Below are 9,425 nucleotides of genomic sequence, written 5' to 3'. Positions count from 1 at the left end.
TGCCTCAGGGCCCCATCCCTCCCCGTCTCGGTCCTTTCTCCAGCCTCCCAGGCCCTGCCCATTCCCCGGACCCCGCCCACCTGCTCCGGCGTTCTGTCTAGGCCCCGCCCACAAGAGTCCCACCCACTTCTCTGTCATTCTTCCCACTCTCCCCAGGCTCCCAGCGGTTTGCATTCGGTCCCGCCCACTCCCCAGTCTCTCCCGCATCTATACATATGACGGGTGAGCACATGCGTGAGTCTGCATTAGATCTGGCTATGTCTGTCCTGGTGTCTGAGAGTAGCAAGTATCTGTATTTGACTCAGTATGTGTGTCTCTCACTGGGTCTCTGTGCCTTGCTGTCTGGAGATCAGTTGCATTGGGAAGGTGTGGCATTTATTGTGTGTGACTGGTGACTCCCATGCATGTACACAGCCTGTGGGAGCCTGATTATGTGTGCATCTGGTTGAGGGTAAATCCAGTGGTGTCTGTATTCAGAGTGTGTCTGAATCCACGTGAGCCCCTGTACTGTGTGTACATTATGCTGTCTGTCTGTAGCTGAGTCTGTGTGTCTGAGTTAGACTACAGTTATGTCAGTGTTTGTGTTGGATTCTATGAGTGTGCATCGGCGTCCATTCGCCTGTACTAGCCTGACGTCTAAATACATGACTGCCACATGTCATCCCCTACCAACTTCACAGTGGGCAGAGCCAATGACCCAAGTGCCATTCCCCACCAGCCCAGAGAAGGAGTCAGGGGCTGCAAGAGGCTGGGTTCCAGCTACCTGGTTCTGTGAGACTTCAGTGGGTGGCCGAAAGAGAGGGGTGGGGGGCCCAGGGGGAGACCTTTGGGGTGGGTAGAACTGACAGAGAGCCAGCACATTCTGGAGACCAGCCCTGCCCTGCTGACTTGAGATGGTGGTGTCAGGAGCTGAGGATCCCCAGGCCCTACTCACACAGGACCTTTACACTAACCTGCCCCAGCCCAATCAGCTACAGCAATACAGATCCCAAATAAGACCACGCGTGCAAACCAGGCTAATCCACGGACACACACAAATACACACACGCACACAACATGTACCCATCTCATTCACATGCCCAGAAGTGCCACAGTGACCCACCCCACTCAACCCCCCACCACCTCACACAGCTGAGAGGACCCCACCCCTGGACGGGCCCTGCACAGCCTTCCTGCCTCCCACTGTGTCCAGGCTGTGGAGCCAGGGGGCGAGAAGGCCCGAGGAGAGTAAGCCTCAAGTAAGGCCCTGAGTGATGGCTCCTCTGCCCCTGCAGGCAGGGTCCCCACACTGCTGGGTGAGAGCAGTTTGGTAGCACCCCGATTCCAGGGCTGATTTTGCAACAATACCACTAGCACCTAAATACCCTCTAGTGTCCCATCACTTCAGGCAGGACTCGTGCTCATGGCTCCAGTCTGCTTGGCCTGCGGCTTTGAGGCCCCCACTGCCACCACCTCAGAGGTGTGTGACTGTGCGCTTCACCCTTTTTCCTGTAAAGTGGGAAGCCCTGCCCGAGGCAGCAGGTGTCCCGTCTCTTTTACTACTGAGATGGGAACGTTCCCGCTCCGTGGTGTAGAAGAAACCTTTCACTGAGGAAAAGGTAAGATTTGAAGGAGGTAGAAACTTACAGTACGCCCCCCCCCCGGGGGAGGGGGTGGGGGGTGAGGGCTCTGACCTTTGGCAATTTCCCTTAACTGCCAAAGTTCTCCTGCTGCCAAAACTAAGTCCACCAAAAGTATCTGACAAATTCCTCCCATGACCCGGCCCCGCTAAACCCTAGAAAACTCAGAGCCTGCTGTAGCCAGTGGCCATTTCCCTCTTGAAAATATGCCCCTCTGCATCACTGATTCGTTGAGGTCTGTGGCCGTTTCTTTCATTTGCTTTCAAGACTCACCCCCTGTTGACACAGGATGGAAGGAACACCGCCTCTCTGGCAAGGGCCAGGGCCAGAGGAGGTTGAGCCCCTTCCCTAACAGAGAAGACCCCCACCCCTGCTCCTCCTGCACAAAGCATAGGAGCCTGCCCCTCCTCTGGTGGCCTGGGACAGCTCCCCTCTCCAACAGGGGGAACAGCCTGCCTCTTTCTCCTGGTGGAAAGGGAAGTCTGTCTTCTTTTCCTGTAAGAGAAGTCCCAACCCTCAAATACGGAACAGGAAATCCTGCCTGTGTCCAGCACAAGATAAAGAGATGTCCCTCCTCCCCTTCCTAGTCTGGCAGGAAGTTGCCCCCCCTGGCAGATACGGAACAGGAAATCCTGCCTGTGTCTGACATAAAATAGGGAGGCATCCCACCCCTCTCCTTGATGAAATGGGAGGCCCTGCCAACTTCCTCTTAAATAGGAAATCTTGTCAGGGGAAAGCCTCCATCTTTGCCTGTGAGGAAATGAGAAGCCCCACCTTTTGCCTGGTAGCCCTTTCCTATAGGAAAGGAAGAGTGGAAAAGCAACCTGTCTGGATCGAGGATTTCCCCCCAGCTCCCATTAGTGACTGTGCCCCACCCCATGCAGCCATAGATCAGCCCGGGAGAGATGATCCAGGAGAGTCCAGGGCCTGAAGGAGAGCTCACCAGCCATCATCAACACCTATGTGTCATGGCCTGCATTCCTCTTCGGCAGATTTCCTGCTGCTCCCTGACCAGCATGGCCCAGATGACCCCAGGGAACTCATGGCCCCACTCCCTGTCGCTGTGCCTGCCAGACCCTGGCTCCGCAGCAGGAACAATGACCACATCACCAACTACACCTGCACGGGGCACCCTGCTCATGTCCAACACCAGGCCAGTGGGCAGGGAGGGCAGAGCTCAGGAAGCGTCTCCACCCCACCAGCCCCGCGGATCTCAGCGCCCCTCCTGCCAGGGCGTCCCTCCACTCGGAGCAGGCCTCCTCCGGGACGCACTACATGTATCTGGGGTGAGTGTTGGCAGGAGGTGGCCACATGCCCGGCAAGGCCAGAGGACACTCCATTGTCCCCTCCACCCCCACGCCACCCCCACCCTGTACCGGGTGCAGCGGTGCCAGGCACCGCGTGCCCAGAGCTTGTGTTGCCCCTGGAGTTGGGAGGGCTTCTCTCCTCTAAAGACTCATTCAGCATCCCTGCCCCAGAACAGTAACTTCCAGAACCCTCCTCCTCCCCTGCCCACAGCTGGAGGGGACCCATGCCAGGCTGGTCCACATGCAGGACTGAGTTCTGCCAGGGCAGAGGGAAAGAAAACAAGACCCAGCCGAGGTAGAGGTCTGAGGCCAGGGCAGTGAGGCGGAAGGAAAGGCCCCGCGGCGGGGGAGGCGGGAGCTCTGGGAAAGAGCCAGGGATGGCAGGCCCAGGACACAGAATGCAGACCCAGATGCTGGGAAGCCAACTGCAGGCATCGCAGCCAGCCCCAGGGCACCCACGCTCCATGGGAGGCAGACAATGACACGCACAGAGGCCTGGGCCATGGCCACGTGACAGTCACACGGCTGCTCCACACTGGCAGCATCTTCCTCCTGAGAGACTGTCTGTGGGACTGCTGGCCTTTTTAGACCAAGTGAAGATGTGGCTATAACCTATACAGCATCCTATGGAGATAAAGGGTGTGGGCTTTGGACCCAGAACACGCAGGTTCCGTTGGCTCTGTGCCCAGCTTCAACAGTGAGTGGCTCCAGGTGAGACTCAACCTTGGGGTCTCTGTCTTCTCACCATGGAGCAGCACTGAGAGCCAGGTCTGCTATGTCCTTGTCCCCATGCTGAGAATGGATCCCAGGGCCTCACACGTGATCAGCGTGTGCTCTACCCTTGATCCAGGCACCCAGTCCCCAAAATGGAAACTTTGTTTCTTCTTTTTCACCTCTAAATCAGGAGCCCAATCCCTGCTTTGCTTTCTGAGAGTTCTCTTGGAGCCCAGGGACTCGGCTGAAGGTTTCTGGGGTGGCTTCTGCACCTGGAGGCTGGCCCCTTGCAGGAGGTGGGAGTACTGGGCCCTGGTGTCAGGCCACCTATACTGTCTCAGCTGCCTGCATGATAAAACTTCAAATCAACATTTTACCCATCTCAACACCCAGACATAGTCAGTAAAACCTTCTTACAGGGATGGTTTGGGGGGCTACTTTCTATGCTAAATTCCATTTTCTTATAAAACTGCAAGGTAGAACATCCTGAGAGTATGGACACCCAGGATCAGACAGATGAGGGGCCATAAAAATTCAGCCCCTCTAGCTATGGGCTCCCAGTCCTCACGGTGCCACCTGCCTGCTCCCCAGCTCCCTGTGCAGGCCTGCTGCTGGGGACAGAGGCCAGCTCCTACAGCCCGTGGCCCAGCTTTCTCATATCCCTGGCTGTGCTCCCTGGCTACATTGGATTAGTGACATCACCCTACAATATGGTCATTGGACTACTATGGAGAATACGGATGGCTTTCTGGGTGGCAGGTGATACTATGGGATGCCTGGGTAGCAGGATGAGTCTGCCTGCCTGGGGACCCTGGGCACACCTGGCTCGTGTTACACCCTAGGATTAGAGCCTCACGGGGGTCAGACTGGGAGGAATCCAGGTGACGTCACCCACCCCACACCCCTCTTCCCTCCATCCCACAGGCTGTTTACGTCACTGGTCTTCCTACATCTCAGGCAACTCCAGAGCTCAGCAGGCCACACACAGGAGGTCACCCCTGTTCTCTGTTCTCTTTCCTCTGGACTCCCTGAGGGCCATCCAGGAGCCCAAGGGATGCCCTAATCCAGACAAAGATAGAGAAGATCCCTGCAGGAGCTGGATTCTCCAGGGAGCTGTCCTTCCCGGGAGGGTCATCCAGGTGGTCCCGCCTCTCCAGGGTGGAGTCCACACCCCAATTCAGCCCTGCCCTGGTGGGATGACGCAGAAAACCCCACTTTCCAGGACCAAGCTCACACACTCCATCAGCCCCTCCTGGCAAGGCCACCTCCTTTTCTATTCCATTTTTTTTTAAGACTCCCATTATATTAAAACATTAAGAAATGCCACTTCCAGGTTTATGGATTCTTGGTACATTCCTATAAGCATGTATCTGTGATTAACTGTAACAATATGTTGGTCAAAAACTTGAAAACTCTAAACCACTGTCCCTCCACTTGGCACTGTTGGCTTTGACATTTGGGGTCCAATAATTCTTTGCTCTGGGAAATGTCCTGTGAGTTGAAGGACATGAAGCAGCATCCCTGGCCTCTGTGCACCAGGGGCCAGTAGCATTCCCCAGTTGTAATGATGAAAATGTCCAGACCCAGGAAAGTGTCACCTGAGGGACAGAATTGCCCCTAGCTGAAAATTTCTCATTTATGCGACTCCATTGACCCCCAGACACTACGCATTCCACAATTATCTGACTGACTGAAGTCCTAGGATGCCAAACAATTATAAATGCCATAGACTCCCCTTATCTTTGGTTTCACTTGCAGCAGTTTGTTACCTGTGCTCAACTATACTTTGAAAGTATTAAATGGAAAATTCCAGAAATAAACGTCATAAATTTTAAATTGGATGTCATTCTGAGTAGCATGATTAAAATCTCTTGCCATCCCACTCTGTCCCACCCAAGATGTGAATCATGCCTTTGTTCAGCGTATCCACCCTGTATATGCTACCTGCCTTTTAGTCATTTACTAGCCATCTCAGTGTCAAGGTATCACTGTCAAGGTATTGTAGTGCTTACATTCAGGTAAACCTTATTTTACTTTGCAATAACTCCAAAGAACAAGAGTAATAATGCTGGGCCTAGGGTGAAGCTCAGTTTTACAGCACTTGCCTACCATGCATGAGGTCCTGGGTTCCAGCTCCGCCAGCAAAAAAAAAAAAAAAAGTAGTGATGCTGGCAATGCAGATACACTGAAAAGAAGCTTCAATGTTCTTCCTTTAAGTGAAAAAAAAAATGAAAGTTCTTGACTTATGAGGAAAGTAAAAAATCATATGCTGGAGTTGTTAAGATCTACCATAAGAATCTTCTATCCATGAAGTTGTGAAAAAAGGAAAAAAGATCAGGTTAGTTTTTCTGTCACACCTCAAACTGCAAGTCCTGGCCATGGTGCATGGAAGTGCTGAGTCAAGGAAAAGGCAATAAATTGCAGGAGTCGATGGTGTCCACAGTTTCAGGTATGCACTTACGGTCTCAGAAACCTCTCCATGGACAAGAAGGGACCACAGTATGCACATTGAGGGCTCTTGCAGTAAAGGTCATGGATGGAGTATGTTTTTAGCTCCTCCGACTCCTTCCAGCCTGTCTGGCAACTTTCCCAGATGTTCTGATTTGTTTGATGCTGGGCATCAAACCCAGGGCGACATGCATGCCAAGCCTGTGCTGTGCCACGGAACCACACCTCCATCCCAGACCCGTCCAGACTGTGCCACTGTCGTGGTCCAGCACCTGAGGGGAAACAGCGCTCTGGTCTATCTGGTAAGCAGGATGCAGAGTGGAGCTATGACCTCGAAACACGGACATGGAAGAATCATGGCGAGCCTGTGCACAGAGCTGGAGAACTAGCTTAGCAGTCCTCTTACTAACCAAGAACCCATTCGCGAGGCTCGGCTGGTTCAGGGAGCTGGATGCAGGAATGTATGCAGTCGGGTGTGCGCAAGATGACAATGTTTCAAGTCCATCTAGAGTCTAGTTGGGCAGCCATAGCCATGGGGAAGAACTATGTGAAAGGGAATTCTTCCTGATAAAAGGTATAATGCAGCTCTGGAGCTTGAAGGAGACATCCACAACCATCTTGTTTGTTTGTTTGTTTGTTTTGGTGCCGGGGATTGAACCCAGGGACACTTGACCACTGAGCCACATCCCCAGCCCTATTTTGTATTTAGAGACAGGGTCTCACTGAGTTGCTTAGCACCTCGTAACTTGCTGAGGCTCGAGATCCTCCTGCCTCAGCCTCCCAAACTGGGATTAGAAGCATGCACCACCACAGCCCACAGAGCCATCTTAACCCAAGAGCTGAAGGACAAAGGCAAAAGAAGATAATGTAGAAGTCGGAATCCACAACAAAGCCAGATTTAGGAGGCTTACTCCAGTTGCCGTGGAGAAATGTTTGAAAAGTCTCTAATTTCAGATCACTTGTCTAAATAAGTATGTTTAAATGTTTTGTTTTGCAAACTTTTCACGCTTACTTCTACCTGGTTTCATGGTCTGATTTTTTAAAATGACAATAAATCATAATAAACGGTTACATTCACCTTCCCGCTTTTTAGGAGTTAGTCCTTTCTCTTGTTGAGATAGGGTCTCGCTTCCTGGACACAGTGATCCTCCTGCCTCAGCCCATGAGGGGCTGAAACTGGTCACAGGCCACCATGCCAAGCAGGAGTTAGTGAAATGTTAACATCTATTTTCTCTGATTCTTATCACAGCTGACGTCTGGAAACTACTATACGAAGCAGAATAATGAAACCTCTCTTTAATTTCTTTAATTAAGTATTGGTTAAGTCAAAGTAACAAGACCTGCTACCCTCTTTACTATCAGACCTTACCTGCCCAGAGAATCTGCAGACTGTGGTGGGAAGACAGATGTCTTCAGGTGTTAAGTGGGAAACAGGGAAACCCTGGCTGCCTTCGAGATTGTATTGGAGCTACAGAAATTGCAAAGCCAAATTTGTTTCCTATAGGAGACATATTACACAAGTGAAATTTTAAAAAATGTTTTGCTAAACACACACACACACACACACACACACACGGAGGAAAGGAGGTCAGTCCTGAAAGCTGGGGGGATAGCACTGGTTTATAACATCTCACACATCAGGAATTTATTCTGTGCTGGGAGCCATTAGCCAAGTAAGTAGGTATGACAATTTCCTTGCCAGCGTACCCCATGTTGCAGTGACATTGAATGTAGTGACCTTGCTCAAGGACCAAGGCGGATTAGGGCGTTCCCTGTTTAGGTTCCAGGTTTAAGGTTTAAGATTATTCCTGCTGGGAATAGGGCGTATCCTGCTGCCTGAGTTCCCCTTGAGTTCTCACGGGATTCAGACAGTATATTTTTGGGAGACAGAAACCCAGTGGAGGTGGATTTGAGAGAGAACGTGGATTTCCCCAGAACGTGTTTGTAGACGGCTGGTGTGAGTTCGGGAATAAAGAGTTGCTGTTTGAATCTACAAGCTGTGTGGTGGCTCGTGATTTTGTGCCCAGCCAGACTGCGGCAATTCTGGGGGTCTAACTCAATTTTTTCCCCAAATAATAATGCAGGTTTTCTCTGCCTCAGCCTTACTGACATTGGTGCTGAATCAGTCTCTATGCTGGGGCATCTTCCCTGGCCTCTACCTACCCCCAGCCAGAAGCTCACACTCACACACACACCCCACCCACACAGGAAGAACCACTGCCCAAAGTGAGGGGCTGAACCACATAGCCAGCATTGCCCACCCAACTTACAAGAGTCCCAAGTCCTCTTCTGGGTGAGCCTTGGGGTTTAAGAGGTATCCTGGGGGGCAGAGCTGGAGGATGCCAACTGAAGGTGGCCTCAAGAGGTCTGTCCTTCATTTAAGGGGCTGTACATTAAGTCTTGCCCAGATCTTGAATGCAATTGTGATAGATACAATTTATTATTGGCTCTGTTCCTGGTAGTTGCTAATTGCCCATCTCCTCAGCCCTTCCCAGCATTCCTGGAGGGCCAACTTTCTCCACTTCCCCGTCTTGAAGAGGGGACAATTCAGGCACAGAAGTGGCCTGGAGCAAGGTCATAGAGCTAATAAGAAATGTGAAGGTGGAGCCCAGCACCGGCTTGTAATCCCAGCAGCTCAGGAGGCTGAAGCAGGAAGATAGAGTTCAAAGCCAGCCTTGGCAAAAGCAAGGCGCTAAGCAACTCGGTGAGACCCTGTCTCTAAATAAAATACAAAATAGGGCTGGGGGTGTGCTCAGTGGGTGAGTGGCCCTGACTTCAATCCTCGGAGAGAGAGAGAGAGAAAGGAGAAGAGAAGAGAAGAGAAGAGAAGAGAAGAGAAGAAAAGAGAAGAGAAGAGAAGAGAAGAGAAGAGAAGAGAAGAGAAGAGAAGAGAAGAGAAGAGGAGAGAAGAGGAGAGGAGAGGAGAGAGAGAGAAGTGAGAGATGTTCATACTGGAGCAGAGGGGCGAAGATCTGCGGGAGCCCACCACCACCACCGTGTGTAATCCAGCCCCAGCCTTAGATGGTGATGCTCCTCCCTCAAGTCAGACCCACGGTGACTCCACCTGCAAAAAGCCCAAAGCAGAGGTGTCCAGAGGAGCCCCCAGCTCCCCACAGTCTCCACCAGCTTCCACAAGGGTTGCTAACCTAAACTGGTTGCTTATTCCGCAGCTTCCAAACGAGTCCTCCGAAACCAACCCCCGCTGCCTGCACCCCACCTCACCTCGGGAGCCCCAGTTTCACCCCACTCGCAGCCCTCCCGGCGAAGGCGAGGGTTCTGGGGAAAGAGGCCTAAATGCAATGGGAGGCTGGGGGCAGAAACTTGAGGCTGGGGCTGG

The 9,425-nt window shown here is 52.1% G+C and overlaps 1 long non-coding RNA gene across 3 annotated transcripts in view; it reads left to right on the top strand.

The window, feature by feature from the left end:
* Positions 1-5,481, top strand: part of LOC125619569 — an 8,148-nt gene extending 2,667 nt beyond the window's left edge. The window contains exons 2-4 of one of the 3 annotated variants that reach the window (XR_007351111.1): positions 157-222; positions 1,497-1,598; positions 2,504-5,481. This is a non-coding gene — a long non-coding RNA (uncharacterized LOC125619569). Of the gene's footprint in view, positions 1-156 lie in introns of all 3 variants that reach the window. The other 2 variants (XR_007351113.1, XR_007351108.1) reach the window with 2 other exon arrangements.
* Positions 5,482-9,425: the final 3,944 nt, after the last annotated feature.

This window comes from Marmota marmota, unplaced genomic scaffold (assembly GCF_001458135.2).
Source record: "Marmota marmota marmota unplaced genomic scaffold, marMar, whole genome shotgun sequence".
NCBI classification, from domain to species: Eukaryota; Metazoa; Chordata; class Mammalia; order Rodentia; family Sciuridae; genus Marmota; species Marmota marmota.
Note: the sequence above shows the minus strand (reverse complement) of the source record. Positions and strands in the feature narration are given on the sequence as shown.